The sequence below is a fragment of the Bos grunniens genome, chromosome X (assembly GCF_055505025.1).
Source record: "Bos grunniens cultivar Pamir isolate PY7600 chromosome X, Bosgru_T2T1.0, whole genome shotgun sequence".
NCBI classification, from domain to species: Eukaryota; Metazoa; Chordata; class Mammalia; order Artiodactyla; family Bovidae; genus Bos; species Bos grunniens.
In genome coordinates, this window is record NC_141194.1 from 43918648 (window position 1) to 43936098 (window position 17451).

The following is a 17451-nucleotide window of genomic DNA, read 5'->3' on the forward strand; positions in this document are numbered from 1 at the left end:
AGTGTTTTCCAATGAATTAGCTTCCTTCTTCTCTCAGCTCACTAGGTCTTCCAAGTTCATAACCAAAATCAGATTTGCAAGAGCAATTTACTTCTTTCTCTGTTTCACTAGGTGTTGTTTGGAATGATTTTTCCTCAGTGAATTTACTTAACAGGTATTGCCAGCAATTTTTGTGAAATACTGGTTCGAGAGAGGGAGTTAAAGAAAACAAGAGCCTTGCTGGACTTTCCTGATGGTCCAGTGGTTAAGAATCTGCCTGCCAATGCAGAGGACATGAGTTCAATCCCTGCTCTGGTAAGATTCCACATGCCTCAAAATAACTAAGTCCATGTGCTACAACTACTGAGCCCGTGCTCCAGAGCCTGTTCTACACAACAAGAGAAAGCACTGCAACAACAACCCTGCTCACCATAACGAAGAGTAGCCACCACTTGGTGGAACTAGAGAAAGCCTTTTCACAGCAACAAAGACCCAGTGCAGCCCAAAATAAATTAATAGGCAATAAATAAATTAATGATTATAAAAAGAATGTTTTCTTTTAAAAAAGAGACTTGCTACACCTAGGATGGATGGTATGGCCCTAACAGAAGCAGAAGATATTAAGAGGTGGCAAGAATACACAGAAGAGCTATACAAAAGAGATCTTAATGACCCAGATAACCACGATAGTGTGATCACTCACCTAGAGCCAGACGTCCTGGAGTGTGAAGTCAAGGGAGCCTTAGGAAACATCACTATGAACAAAGCTAGCAGAGGTGGTGGGATTCCAGCTGAGCTATTTTAAGTCCTAAAAGATGATGCTGTGAAAGTGCTGCACTCAATATGCCAGCAAATTTGGAAAACTTAGCAGTGGCCACAAGACTGGAAAAAGTCTGTTTTCATTCCAATCCCAAAGAAAGACAATGTCAAAGAATGCTCAAACGACTGCACAGTTGCATTCATTTCACACATTAGCAAAGTAATGCTCAAATTTCTCCAAGTGAGGCTTCAACTGAATGTGAACCAAGAACTTTCAGATGTTCAAGCTGGATTTAGAAAAGGCAGAGGAACCAGAGATCAAATTGCCAACATCCATTGGATCATAGAAAAAGCAAGAGAACTCCAGAAGAATATCTACTTTGCTTCAATGACTATGCTAAAGCCTTTGACTGTGTGGATCACAACAAACCGTGGAAAATTCTTAAAGAGATGGAAATACCAAACCACCTTACTTGCCTCCTGGGATATCTATATGCAGATCAAGAAGCAACAGTTAGAACCAGACATGGAACAGTGGACTGGTTCCAAATTGGGAAAAGGGTATATCAAGGCTGTATACTATCACCCTGCTTATTTAACTTATATGCAGAGTACATCATGTGAAATGCTGGGCTGGATGAAGCACAAGTTGGAATCAAGATTGCCAGGAGAAATATCAGTAACCTCAGATACACAGATGACACCACCCTTATGGCAGAAAGTGAAGAGGAACTAAAGAACCTCTTGGTGAAGGTGAAAAAGAAGAGTGGAAATGCTGGCTTAAAACTCAACATTCAAAAAACTAAGATCATGGCATCTGGTCCCATCACTTCAGGGCAAATAGATGGGGAAACAATGGAAACAGTGACAGACTTTATTTTCTTGGGCTCCAAAGTCACTGCAGATGGTGACTGCAGCCATGAAATTAGACGCTTGCTCCTTAGAAGAAAAGCTATGACCAACCTAGATAGCATATTAAAAAGCAGAGACATTATTTTGCCAACAAAGATCCGTATAGTCAAAGCTATGGTTTTTTCAGTAGTCATGTACGGATGTGAAAGTTGGACCATAAAGAAGGCTGAGGGTGGAAGTATTGATGCTTTTGAACTGTGGTGTTGGAGAAGACTCTTGAGAGTCCCTTGGACTGCAAGGAAATCAAACCAGTCAATCCTAAAGGAAATCAACCCTGAATATTCATTGGAAGGACTGATGGTGAAGCTGAAGCCCTAGAATTTGGCCACCTGATGTGAAGACTTAATTCATCATAAAAGACCCTGATGCTGGGAAAGATTGAAGGCAGGAGGAGAAGGGTACTACAGAAGATGAGATGGTTGGATGGCATCACTGATTCAATGGACATGAGTCAGAATAAACTCCAGATGATAATGAAGGACAAGAAAGCCTGGTATGCTGCAGTCCCTAAGGTCACAAAGAGTTGGACATGACTGTTCGACTGAACAGTGACAACACACCTAGAGTGTGTGTGTGTGTGTGTGTGTGTATTACCGAGAAGAGGAGAAAGTAACCAAATCTAGAGACTGATCCCCATCCTGGCAGATGGAGGTCTGATGTGTCCAGTCCTAAAGGATTAGGTAAAACCAAAAAGTTCTGGGAAAGCTCAGTTTTATAGCTGGAGACACCCAGAATGTTAGATTGATGGTTACACAGGTAAATCCTGACTCATTTGTTAGTGGCAAAGATTCTTATTGCTCTCCAATTGGAAATGTAGCAGGACTGTGTAAAGGTCTCCCAGGCTCACACTCAACAATGCTGAGGTAGGCAGTAGATGACATGGCTAATGCCGTTAGAGACTTCAGGAATAGTGGAGGAGGAGGAGCAGGTGTCACGGAAAATTGTAAGTTGCACAGAGCACATTTTCTTAAAATTTGCATATGATGGATTTTTCATGCTTCACCAAGAGGAGTGTAATATTCTAGAACTTTTCACAAATGCCTTCAGTTATTGTCATCAAACCAGTTATAGTTTTGTCCTTGTAACTGTCATGTCAACACGGCAAGTGGATCAGGTATGCTTAAATCCTGATTGCAAATGCCAGTGTCACATGAATCATTCTGAATATAGAAAATAGTGTGGAGAAAGATCTCCATTAACAACAGAACTCTGGGGTTAGAGACTTTTGGAGAAAGTGATTTTCAGAAGATTTCAGACTAACAAACATGCTATCATGTCTTTGGGAGGTTGTTGGTTCTGATGAAATATTTCTCTTTAGAAATTGTTCCAGTGAGTACCTATCTTTGGGCAGAAGAAAGGAATAAAGGTAGACCGTCTCATTATGATAATAATGTTAAAAAGGTACAACATAGTTGGTCCCAAGTCTATGAAGCATTTGATGAAGAGATGGTCTTATTTGAACAGAAGAAACAGAAATGAAAAACTATGGACAAGGAAGGAGAAATGGGAAAGCATGATTCAAAATCATTTGGATCTGGCTAAATTGATTAGATATCCCAGTGTAAATCTCTTTTCCAAGACCATCTTCCCCTAGGATTGTGGGTCAGATTACAGAGAAGAATTCTGATTTAAATTCTCACCAAGGACTCTGAGCATTCCTGACTCTTCTCTTCTTCAACTTGTACCATGTTTTCTCATATAAATGTGTTTTTCTATCTACAGAGTAAGAAATACCAAAAGACCAAGTTTTGCCACTTTTATTGAATGTCTAGAAAACTCAAGTTCACTAGAAACAGCAATGGAATAGCAAAGACCCTCCTTCTCTTTCCCTCTTCATCCAATCAGTTTCTCTATTGCTTTCCCCCTGGAAACAAGAAACCCCAATGGAGACCCCAGAGGACAGCTCTCAGCAGAACACCACACCATTCACTCTTAACTTCAGAATTTCCTACCATGAGCAGCAGCCCTCTCCCCCTACTTTTTCCTGTCAGCAACAGTGTGTAGACCTATCAAAAGCATTTGCCACAACTTTTTTTTTGTATTAGAGATGATAGCTAGAGTGAGCATATAACTGAGTGTCCAAATCGGAACAGGCGCATTTTTTTTTAACCTACTACTACTACTAAGTCGCTTCAGTCGTGTCCGACTCTGTGCGACCCCATAGACAGCAGCTCACCAGGCTCCGCCATCCCTGGGATTCTCCAGGCAAGAACACTGGAGTGGGTTGCCATTTCCTTCTCCAATGCATGAAAGTGAAAAGTAAGAGTGAAGTGGCTCAGTCGTGTCCGACTCTTTGCGACCTCATGAACTGAAGCCTACCAGGCTCCCCCGTCCATGGGATTTTCCAGGCAAGAGTACTGGAGTGGGGTGCCATTGCCATCTCCATTTTTTAACCTAGACACTAGGAAAACTTTTAAGTTTTATTTGACATAACTGTATATTCACATGCAATTGTAAGACATAATACAAAGAGATTCCTGGAGAAGCTGCAGCATGGGGATGCTCTAGACTGAGTATTGCCCTAGTGTCTTTCTATCTCCTCCTTCTGCAGTGGCAGCAGCAGCACTTGGCAGCAGCACTTTGAGACTGCATCCTCAGAAAGCCCTCCAGGGTGTTGTTCAATTGAGACAGGGGCTCAGTGCTCCAAGGGGCTGCCCCTCCAAGAGCTGAGGCAGTGAGAAGATGTGTGTGCACCTGTCTGCACAGGGAAGCAGTAGGGATGGAGCTGGCATCACCTCATGGTCATCCTTCCAGGGAAATCAGGAAAACAAGAACTAGTCAGAGTTTACCAATCACTTGGATTCGAATTGAAAGACTATTCACCAGGCTACTGCTTCATTCTTGGAAACTGCACTGCAATTGTCTACATTAAGAAAAAATAATTATCCGAAAGAAAGAAAACAAAGAACAAAATACTCTAGAGTTCTTAAAGAACATAAAACAACTAAAATCAAATGGCATCACTTTTTTTATGTGTAAGATAAGAGCTAATGATTTTCTGAGCTCCACTACCACCAAAGCCTCCAGTGACTGCACAGAACTTGGCAGGCCTGTGTGTGTACCATGCTGCCCATGCCAAAGTCTCCTCGGGAATCAGCCTTGGATGCCCCAGTCTGAGATGGGAAGCCACCAGTGGTGGCAGGGGCTGAGTGCTAAAGAGTGGGGTTAGGAGAGCGGATCCAAGGAGAGGACTGCTGTTGGCTGCACAGAGACATCCTCAAGGGATGGGAGTGAGGGGCTCCACAGCCAGGAATGCTCCTAGAGGAAGCATAGTCTGCCTTGGAAATCAGGTGCCATTGTTGAGTGGCACACAAGGGGCAGGGCTGTCATTGTAACTCACTTCCCCACGGCTTGCACAGGGAGGCACTTTCACCAGAATAAGCTCGTCCCAGTCTGTTGAATTTCCTGTTCCTCTCCATTGCCATAGGCAATTCACACACACCCTAGATGTGGCTGCCTTATCCCTCCCTGGCCTGAACTAATAAGTGCCCGGATTAGCCAGAGTCTCCCAATCAGCTGCTGCTTTTGCCCCTTCTCACTTGGGCAGGGAACAGACACCTGAGGGTGGCCCAAACACAGAGGTGGGGCCAAAACCACAGCTGAACCCCAAGGGCTGTACAATTAAGGAAGAGAAACGAAAATCTCTTCCTGCCGCTGCACAAGCCATGGACTAAATCACTGTGATCAGCTTGGTAAACCCTGCATCTGTGGAATAGAATGGACAGTGAGCACTCCCACAATGGACAGATCATCAGACAGAAAATTAATAAGGAAAATTAATGAATCCTTAAATGACACATTAGACCAGACAGACTTAATTGGTATTCATATGACATTCCATCCAAAAGCAGCAAACTACACTTTCTTTTCAAGTGCACACAGAACATTCTCCAGAATAGATCACATCTTGGGTCACAAATCAAACCTCTGTAAATTTAGGAAACCTGAAATCATATCAAACATCTTTTCTGACCACAATGCTATGAGATTACAGGAAAAAGCTGTAAAAAATACAAGCACATGGAGGCTAAAATGCTACTAAATAGACAATAGATCACTGAAGAAATCAAAGAGGAAATTAAAAAAAAAAAGAAACAAATGACAGTGAAAACAAAATGACCCAAAACCTATGGGATGCAGCAAAACAGTTTCAAGAGGAAAGTTTATGACAATACAACCCCACCTCAAGAAATAAGAAAAACCTCAAATAAACAACCTACCATTATACCTAAAGCAGCTAGAGGAAGAAGAACAAACAAAAGCCAAAGTTACTAGAAGGAAAGAAATCTTAAAGATCAGAGAGGAAATAAATGAAATAGAAATGAAGACAATGGTGAAGATCAAAAAAACTAAAACCTGGTTCTTTGAAAATACAAACAAAATTCATTAACTTTTATCCAGACTCATAAAAAAAGGGAGAAAACTCAAATCAATAAAATTATAAATGAAAAAGAGAAGCTACAACTGACAGTGCAAACATACAATGAACCATAAAAGACTACTACAAGCAACTACACGCCAATAAAATGGCCAGCCTGGAAGAACTGGTCAAATTTGTAGAAATGTACAACCTTCCAAGATTGAACCAGGAAGAAATAGAAAATATCAACAGTCCAATTAAAAGTAATGAAATCATAACCGTGATTAAAAATCTTTCAGCAAACAAAAGCCCAGGACCAGATGGCTTCGCAGATGAAGTCTATCAAACTTTTGGAGAAAAGCTAACAATTATCTTTCTTAAAGTCTTCCAAACAATGGCAGAGGGAAGAACACTCGCAAGCTCATTCTACAAGGCCACAATCACCTTGATACCAAAACCAGATAAAGATACCACAAAAAAAGAAAATTACAGGCCAATATTACTGATGTACATGGACACAAAAATTCTCAACACAATGCTAGCAAACAGGATCCAACAACTCATTAAAAGGATCATGTACCATAATCAAGTGGGACTTATCCCAGGGATTACAAGGATTCTTCAATATCTGTAAATCAGTGTTATACAAACTGAAGAATAAAAACCATATGATCATCTCAATAGATGCAGAAAAAGCTTTTGACAAAATTATATACCCATTTATTATAAAAAATCTCCAGAAAGTAGACATAAAATAAACATACCTCAGCCTAATACAGGTGGTATACAACAAACTCACAGCAAATATCATTCTCAATGGTAAAAAACTGAAAGCATTTTCTCTAAGATCAGGAACAAAACAAGGGTATCTACTCTCACCACCATTATTCAACAGTTTTGGAAGTCTTAGCAATGATAATCAGAGAAGAAAATGAAATAAAAGGGGTCCAAATTGGAAAATAAAAGGTGAAACTGTCACTGTTTGCAGATGACATGATACTATACATAGAAAATCTGAAAGATGCCACTAGAAAAGTACTAGAGCTAATCACTGAATTTGGCAAAGTTGCAGGATACAAAATTAATTCACAGAAATCTCTTGCATTCTTATACACTAACAATGAAAAATAAGAAAATGAAATTAAGGAAACAATCCCATTTACCATTGCAATGAAATGAATATAATACCTAGGAATAAACCTCCCTAAAGAAGCAAAAAGCCTCTACTCAGAAAACATAACATACTGATGAAAGAAATCAAAGACAACACAAGCAGATGGAGAGATATACTATTTTCTTGAATTGGAAGAATCAATATTGTGAAAATGATTGTACTATTGAAAGTAATGTACTGATTGAGTGCAATCTCTATCAAATTACCAATGACATTTCCCCCAGAATTAGGACAAAAAATTTTGCAATTTGTATGGAAAGACAAAAGATCCTGAATAGCTAAAGCAATTGCAAGAAAGAAAAACAGAGCTGGAGAAATCAGGCTCCCTGACTTCAGACTACACTACAAAGCTACAGTCATCAAGACAGTATGGTACTGGCACAAAAACAGAAATATATATCAAAGGAACAAGTTAGAAAGCCTAGATATAAACCCATCCACTACAATCACCTAATCTGTGATAAAGGAGGCAAGAATATACAATGGAGAAAATGCAATCTCTTTAATAAGTTGTGCTGGGAAAACTGGAGAGCTACACATAAAAGAATGAAATTAGAACACTCCCTAACACCATATATGAAAATAAACTGAAAATGGATTAAAGACCTGAATGTAAGGCTGGACAGTAGAAAATTCTTAGAAGAAAACATAGGCATAACACTTTTTGACATAAATCAAGCAAGATCTTTTTTGATCTAACTCCCAGAGTAATGAAAGTAAAAACAAAAATAAATGGGACCTTTTAATTAAACTTAAAAGTTTTATACAGCAAAGGAAACCGTAAGCAAAATGAAAATGCAACCACTGAAATGAGAGACTATATTTGCAAACAAAGCAACTGACAAGGGATTAATCTCCAAAATATACCACCACCTCATGCAACTCAATATCAAAAAAAAAAAAACAATCAAAAAGTGGGCAGAAGATCTAAATAGACATTTCCCCAAAGAACACATACTAATGACCAACAAACCCATGAAAAGATGTTCGAATAATACAAAGAGCTTCTTTATTATAGAAATGTAACTCAAAAATACAATTAAGTATCACCTCACACTGGTCAGAATGGTCATTATTTTAAAAAATTTACAAACAATAAATGACAGAGATAGTGTGGAGAAAAGGTGACCCTCTTACACTGCTGGTGGGAATGTAAATTGACACAGTTACTATGGAGAACAGTATGGAGATTCCATAAAAATACTAAGAATTACCATATGACCTAACAATCCCACTCCAGGGCATATACCTGGAGAAAATCATAATTCGAAAGAGATATGCGGGGACTTCCCTGGTGGTCCAGTAGCTAAGACTGTGACTTAATGCAATGGGCCTGGGTTCGATCCCTGGTCAGGGAACTAGATTCCACATGCTGCAACTAAGAGTTTGCATGCTGCAACTCAAGATCCCTCATGCTGCAGTGAAGACCTGGCATAGCCAAATAAGTTTTAAAAAATGATACATGCACCTCAATGTTCATTGCAGCACTATTTACAATAGCCAGTCCATGGAAACAACCTAAACACCCATCAATAGAAGATGTGGTACATAAGAACAATGGAATATTACTCAGCCATAAAAAGGAATTAAATGCTGCAATTTGTAGAGATGCAGATGGACCCAGAGACTGTCATACAGACTGAAGTAAGGCAGAAAGACAAAACAAATATCATATAATATCACTTATATGTGTAATCTAGAATAATGATACAGATGAACTCATTTGCAAAGCAGAAATAAAGACACAGACATAGAGGACAAATGTACGGATACCAAAGGGGGAAGCGTGGGAAGCATTGGTAGATTGGGCTTGGCATATATACACTACTATGCATAAAGCAGATACTACTAAGAACCTACTGTGTAGCACTCTACTCAGTGCTCTGTGGTGACCTAAACTAGAAGGAAATCCAAAAAAAGAGGGCACTGATTCACTTTGCTATATAGTAAAAACTAACATAACATTACAAAGCAACTATACTCTAATAAAAACTAATTAAAAATAATACAAAGAGATTCTTTATACCCTTCACCTAGTTTCCTCCAAAGGGCAACATTTAGCATAACTACAGTACAGTATCTCAACCAGGAAATTGCTGTTGATATAATCTACCTACCTTATTCAGATTTCACCAGTTTACATGCATTTCTATATGTGTGTGTATGTGTGTGTGTTTTGGTCAATGCAATTTTATTGCCTGTGTAGAATACTGTGATCACAGTCAAGATACAGAAGAGTTCCGTAAAAGGATCCCTCATATTGCACTTTTATAATCACATTCACCTTCCAACTACACCCACATCACCCCAAACACTGGCATCTACTAATCTGGTCTCTATATCTATAATTTTGTCTTTTCAAAACTATTATATATTAATAAATGGAATCATACAGGATATAACTTTTAGGGTTGCCTTTTTTCTCTGCATAATTTCCTTGAAACTCATTCAACTTATAGTAAATGTCATTCTTTTCTTTTTTATTCCATTCCATAGTTTGGATGTACCACATTCTGTTTATCCATTAATTAGTTGATGGACATTGGATTGTTCCTAGTTTTGGGACTCTTACGACTAAAGATGCTATGGCTGTTTGTGAACAAGTCTTTGTGTGGAAATATATTTTTATTTCTTTGAGATAAATACCCAAGAATGCAATATTTAAGTTGTATAGTAAGCACATGTCTAGTTTTTAAATAAACTAGTATACTCTTTCACAGAGTGGATGTACTATTTTACATTCCCATTAGTAGTGTATAAGTGATCCAGTTTCTTTGCATGGTTGCCAACTTTTATATTATCACTATTTTTTAAGTTTTACCATTTTTTATAAATGCAGAGTGGTATGCTACACAATACTCCTCACAGAACAATTGTTTTGTGGCTACCCTGTAGACAGTGGGCTCAATTCCTCAACCAAAATTGCTTCAGATGTGGGGACTGATGATACCACACACAGTAGGAAGGTATGAAAAGAGGGAATTATTCATATAATGGGAATTTTTTTTGTTTTTGGAGGAGAGCAGGTCAGATACCCCAAGCCAGTCTGGACTGGATTGAATGAAAGGAGGAGTAAGTGTCTTTTGATTTTATTTTGATTAGGGAGTGAGGCTAGGGTGATGATTCCCATGTGTGGGCAGGGATTTTCAGTTTGACCTTTCCTGGAAGTGTCAAGGGAGGGAAGGCCTGGGATTTCTTATCAGCTTGCCCAGAGGCAGGGCAAAAGTAGAAAGAGGTTAGGTGGAATTTGAAAGCTGTCAGCAGTCAAATGTCAAAAATGGATTCAGACACTTTATTAAACTTGCTCTTGAAATGTTGTCAAAGATTAGCTGGGCATATTTGTGTGAGTTTATTTCTGGTTTCTCTCTTCTGTTCCATTGACCCACGTATCTAGTCATCTGCCATTAATACAGTGTCTTGATGGTTTTAACTATATAGTAAGCCTTAGCAAGGTGTAGAGTGGTTCTACTCACACTGTTCTTCCTCTTCAAGATGGTTTTAGCTATTATATGTTCTGTGCATTCCATATAAACTAAGAATATGCTTCTCTATGCCTACAAAAATCCCTGCTGGAACTTTGATAAATATGGCATTAATGTATACATCAGTTTAGGGAGAATTCACATTTTTACTATGTTGAGTCTTCCAACCCATGAACACAATAAATCATACCTTTTATTTAGTTCTTTGATGCCTTTCATCAGCATTTTGCAATTTTCAGGATACAGATATTGTATATATTTTGTTAGATTTATACCTAAGTATTTCATTTTCATTGGAGTAATTATAAATGGAATTATATTTTAAATTTCACTTTCCACATATTTGTTGCTAGTATGTAAAATTGAGATTGATTTCAGTGTGTTGATATTGTATCCTGAGACTTTGATAAACTCACTTCTAAGAGTTTTTATTTTTGTCAATTCTTTGGCGTTTTCTACATAGACAACAAATCATCAAAAGGGAAGTTTTTTTTTCCTTTTCAATATGTATGCTTTTTATTCTTTTTTTATTGTGCTATTGTATTGGCTAAAACTTCCAGCACCGTGTTGAATAAGAGTAGTAAGAATGGACATCCTTGACTTGTTCCTAAATTATACAAGTGAAATGTTCAGAAAGACTAAATAAGTCAAACTAAAAACCTTAAAAACATTCAGGTAACTTATTAGAAGGCTGGAGATGAGAAATAGAGGACTGAGAAACACAGGAAATAAAAATAAAGAATAAAGTGGATGTATAAGCCCTATACATACCAATAATTACCTTAAATGTAAATAGTCTAAATACGTCAATTGAAAAGCAAACTATCAGAGTGGATTAATAAACCTGTGATTCAGCTATATGTTGTCTACAAGCAACTCATTTCAAATACAGTGACATAAGTAAGTTGAAAGTAAAAAGATAGGATAAGGTGTGGCAAGCAAATATTAACAACAGCAGCAAAAAAGCAGGAGTAGATATATTAAATATCAGGTAAAATAGGTTTCAAAGCAAAGAATTATCTCATGTAGTAGTGTGCAAAATGCATGGACAGTGCACAGAGTTCTCACTTCACCATGTAGTTAAATGTGAAAGATGACAACTCTCTAGATGCAATGTAACAGATACCTCCTTTTCAAGGACAGGCTGCAGTTTCTTGTAAAACAAAGTTCTCTTTGACTCCATCAGTTAGAAATTACTATCCCTGACTGTGTGGATCACAATAAACTGTGGAAAATTCTTCAAGAGATGGGAATACCAGACCACCTGATCTGCCTCTTGAGAAATTTGTATGCAGGTCAGGAAGCAACAGTTAGAATTGGGCATGGAACAACAGACTGGTTCCAAATAGGAAAAGGAGTATGTCAAGGCTGTATATTGTCACCCTGTTTATTTAACTTATATGCAGAGTACATCATGAGAAACGCTGGACTGGAAGAAACACAAGTTGGAATCAAGATTGCTGGGAGAAATATCAATAACCTCAGATATGCAGATGACACCACCCTTATGGCAGAAAGTGAAGAGGAACTCAAAAGCCTCTTGATGAACGTGAAAGTGGAGAGTGAAAAAGTTGGCTTAAAGCTCAACATTCAGAAAACAAAGATCATGGCATCCGGTCCCACCACTTCATGGGAAATAGATGGGGAAACAGTGGAAACAGTGTCAGACTTTATTTTTCTGGGCTCCAAAATCACTGCAGATAGTGACTGCAGCCATGAAATTAAAAGACGCTTACTCCTTGGAAGGAAAGTTATGACCAACCTAGATAGCATATTCAAAAGCAGAGACATTACTTTGCCAACAAAGGTTCGTCTAGTCAAGGCTATGGTTTTTCCTGTGGTCATGTATGGATGTGAGAGTTGGACTGTGAAGAAGGCTGAGCGCTGAAGAATTGATGCTTTTGAACTGTGGTGTTGGAGAAGACTCTTGAGAGTCCCTTGGACTGCCAAGAGATCCAACCAGTCCATTCTAAAGGACATCAGCCCTGGGATTTCTTTGGAGGGAATGATGCTAAAGCTGAAACTCCAGTACTTTGGCCACCTCATGCGAAGAGTTGATTCATTGGAAAAGACCCTGATGCTGGGAGGGATTGGGGGCAGGAGGAGAAGGGGACGACAGAGGATGAGATGGCTGGATGGCATCACTGACTCGATGGACGTGAGTCTGAGTGAACTCTGGGAGTTGGTGATGGACAGGGAGGCCTGGCGTGCTGCGATTCATGGGGTCACAAAGAGTCGGACACAACTGAGCGACTGATCTGATCTGATCTGATCCCTGGTCTCAGGTGGTGTATTTGATGCTGTTGTATCTGCAAGTTAGTTACGGTATCAGCCACTTGTGCTATTAAATTTGACAGGCCGCTAGCTCAAAGGGTCAGTAGAAAATGTGAGAAAGTATGTGTGTTAACTATAAGTGAAATGCATGTGGGAAATGGAGTCTGAGCAGTCCTCCTATAGAGCATAGGGAAAACAGTCAAAAAGCTCCTGCTACTGTAGTTTTGCTGTTTCTGTGAAGGTGTAAATCTATAACCATTGCTTATTTTTCTGTTTCTTAATGCCTTTTTATTTTGCAAATAGACCCTGTCTACAGCAATACATTTTCAATGGCAGTGAGAAAACGAAAGTAAATGCTTTGTACATAATTAGTGAATTTTTATTTCTAAATTTTAAAAAAGCTGGTGAATGTAACCTGCTCAAAAATATTTGTCAGTATTTACCTTCCAACCAGAAGTCATAGTGCTATTACTGACCATATGAAAACCAGCAGACCCAAATCTGTTTTTAAAAATCACCATCTATTTCAAAAGTTAACTGTGGAAGGTGAATTTACATGCCATTCTGTGAAGCATGGCTTTTCTTTATTTTTTTTCCCATAATACTTAGTCAACTCTTTTGTAACTATAGCCCTTGAGGGTGAGGTAGAGGAGATGTTGTTTAGTCGCTAAGTCATTCCCGACTCTTTGCAACCCTGTGGACTGTAGCCCACAGGCTCCTCTGTCCATTGTATTTCCCAGGCAAGAATACTTGAGTGGGCTGCTATTTCCTATGCCAAAGCATGACTTTTCAATTAGATCAAATGACGATTTCTCTGAATTAATTTCATTCATTTTCAATTCCATGTTTTCTGTGCAAATACACAGAGCAAAGTGATAACTGTTACTGGGTCAGCTCCATTAGCTGAGAAAGATTTTTGCAAATTGTTACATGATGCCAGTTTTATATCAGGGACATTAGATGCTTCACACAGAAAATTGGTTAATTTCAGAAATGGCTTAATGTTTTCATCAAATTTATGCAAGCAAAGTATAGTTTTTGAAAGATTATTTTGATAAAGGTAAAACATCTGACTTTAATAATGCTCACTTACTAAATCAGTGTAAAAATCCAATATTGAAAATAAAATTAGTTTGTTACGATGATAATACAAATACTGACTTAGGTGGAAAGTAATAATCATGACAAAAACTATGTTCTTACTAAATTAAGAAAACGATGGAGCAGAAACACACTTGAAACTGATTGTGGAGTATATATCACTGCATCTACACTGTGATATTCTACCAATTGAAACAGAAGCTATAGTTGTCATCATTTACAAATGTATTTACATATACCTATACATGGGGCTTCCAAGGTGGTGCAGCTGTAAAGACTCTGCCTGCCAATGCAGGAGACACAGGAGATGTGGATTCACTCCCTTGGTAGGGAAGATCCCCTGGAACCTGAGGAAATGGCAACCCACTGTAGTATTCTCGCCTGGAAAATTCCATGAGCAGAGGAGCCTGGAGGGCTGTGGTCCACAAGGTCTCAAGAATCACACACAACTGAGAGACAGAGTACACATCCTGCTGCTGCTGCTGCTGCTGCTAAGTCGCTTCAGCCGTGTCAGACTCTGTGCAACCCCATAGACGGCAGCCCACCAGGCTCCTCTGTCCATGGGATTTTCCAGGCAAGAACACTGGAGTGGGTTGCCATTTCCTTCTCCAATGCATGAAAGTGAAAAGTGAAAGTGAAGTCACTCAGTCGTGTCTGACTCTTAGCAACCCCATGGACTGCAGCCCACCAGGCTCCTCTGTCCATGTGATTTTCCAGACAAGAGTACTGGAGTGGGGTGCCATTGCCTTCTCCGAGAGTACACATATACATATACATATTTAGAATAGTTGAATTGTAAACTTTTGAGACAAATCTAATGGGGAACATGAAAAAAATTTAGCATGGCTGTATATGATTCTCTTTTTGCTTCTGGTCATGACTCAGATTGTTTAAAATTTTGAGCTTTTATGGAAATATGCTGTTAATTAACTCAAGTGTCCTACAGAGTATTGACCATCATTGTGAACAAGTCCTTTAAATTTAGATTGTATTTTGTTCAATCATTTAGAAATCTTTAACCAAAGTACTCAAGGAATGGAGTACCCAAAATTTCAGCTTTTGAAGCTCTTGAGCAAATTGAAATTATGAAAATAAAGCTTGCATATAGGAAGAAATTGAAATTCATTATTTAGCAGATTATATGATGAGAGACCAAACTGCATACAAGATTTAATTTTGACATTTGACAACTGTACTTTGTAATATCTTGACTTATTTTTACCTAAACCATATAATCTGTACTGTAATACTAGAATATACTTGAGAAAGCTTTGATTTTTCAGTGTTTAAATTTTGTGAATCATTCAAAAGAATCATAAATACAGAAAATTTATTTAATGAATTTTATCTTGTAAAAATATTTGTTGAAGCACTCTAAATGGAAGCAAAACACATTACCCTTCAAAATATTCCTCCATTTTTCAATAAAATAATTAAAATCAAGAATACTCTCTAATTAACAGGATTTGCTCTATCTTATAGATGTTGTAACATCTGTAAAGAGACTTTACAGATCTTTGTTGTCTTCTTAGTCAACAATATTATAATCTTCAGAAAAGAATAAATTGAAGTTATCCAAAATTTCAAGTTTATTGGCTATAGAGTACAACTTTGAGGAATATTGCATGCAATTTTACTAAGTCCTATTGAAAAAATATGTTTTCAGAAAAAATGTCAGTTAACATAGTATTAGAAATAGATATAGCTAATAAACTGATTAAAGTGCATGAATATGTACCAGGAATAACTATTTTCTTATGGATTTTTTAGTTTTGGAAAATCATTTTGAAAAGTCTTTTTTTCATGGAAATACATTTATTTTTTAAAATAATTCCAATTTGGGAAATATTTTAAATATAAAATATATTATACCAATTTATACCAATGAAATTAGTCCAGTTTGTTGGTCAATAAATACATATTTTAGAAAAACATGAAATTACAGCTCTTCAAATGTTTGATTCTTCAAAATATTTCATTTTAGAAATTAAAACACTTAAAACTATTCCTAGGAGGCTTCTCTTGTTACAGTCACCAGTAACCATCATGTTGTTAAAAACAATAGACATTTTAAAGTCCTCATCTTACTTGATATTTTCTTGTCAGTTTTTCACATTGTTGACTATTTCCCTCTTCTCACAATGCTCATTTTTCTTGGTTTCTCTGAGGTACACTACACTCTCTGGTACACACACTTCTCAGTCTCTTATGATGGGCTTTTTTTCATCCTTTTCATCATTAAAAGCTGAAATACATCAAGTCTTCATCCTTAAGCCACATCTTTCATTCTAGGTGGTCCTCAAACTACCGTGACTTCAAGTAACATAAAAATATGTATCTCATATCAAGATCACTCTTTTGAATTTCAGACTTAATTATACTATTGCCTAGAAGAAAATGGCTTCCCAGGTGGCACAGTAGTAAAAAAATCAGCTCGCCAATGCAGGTTACACAAGAGATATAGGTTGGACCCTTGGGTTGGAACGATCCCCTAGAGTAGGAAATGGCAACCCTGCTATGGCATTCTTGCCTGGAAAATTTCATGGTCAGAGGAGCCTGGTGGGCTACAGTCCAGAGGATCACAGAAAGTCAGACACAACAAAGCACAGCATAGCACTAGAAGAAAAGCTTGTCAAATTATCTCTGTAAAGGGCTATGTATTAAATATTTTAAAATTGATCAAATTGGTTTCTGTCAAACTAATCAACTCTATCATTGCAGTGCAAATGCAGCCATAGACAATATATAAATAAATGAGCCTGGTTGTGTTCCAGTAAAACTTTATTTTTTAGAAAAAGGAGTGAGCTATTCAACATGGTACTGGAAGTTCTAGCCAGAGTTATTTAGACAAGAAAAAGAAAAATCATCCAAATTAGTAAGAAAGAAGTAAAACTGTCTTTATTTGTAGATGACATGATTCTACATGTAGAAAATCCCAAAGAATCTATAAAAAAGCTACTAGAGATAATAAATTAATTCAGCAAAGTTACAAGTTACAAAATCAACACACATATACACACTGACAAGTTGTGTTTCTAAACACGGGCAATGAAAATTCTCATAAGGAAATTAAGAAAACAGTTTCATTTGTAATAGCATCCAAAAGTATAAAATACCTAGGAATAAATTTAACCAAGGAGAGGTAAGACTTGTACATTGACACTTAAAAAGCATTGCTGAAAGAAATTAAGGAAAATCTAAATAAATGGAAAGATATCTCGTGTTCATGGATTAGAAAATTTAATATTTTAAGATGTCAATACTATCCAAAGTGGTCTACAGATTCAACACAATTCCTATAAAAATTCCAGCTTTTCTTTGTGTAGAAATGGAAGAAATGGAAAAGTTGATTTTCAAATTCATATGGCATTCTAAGGGTCCCAAAATATCCAAAACAATCTTGAAAAAGT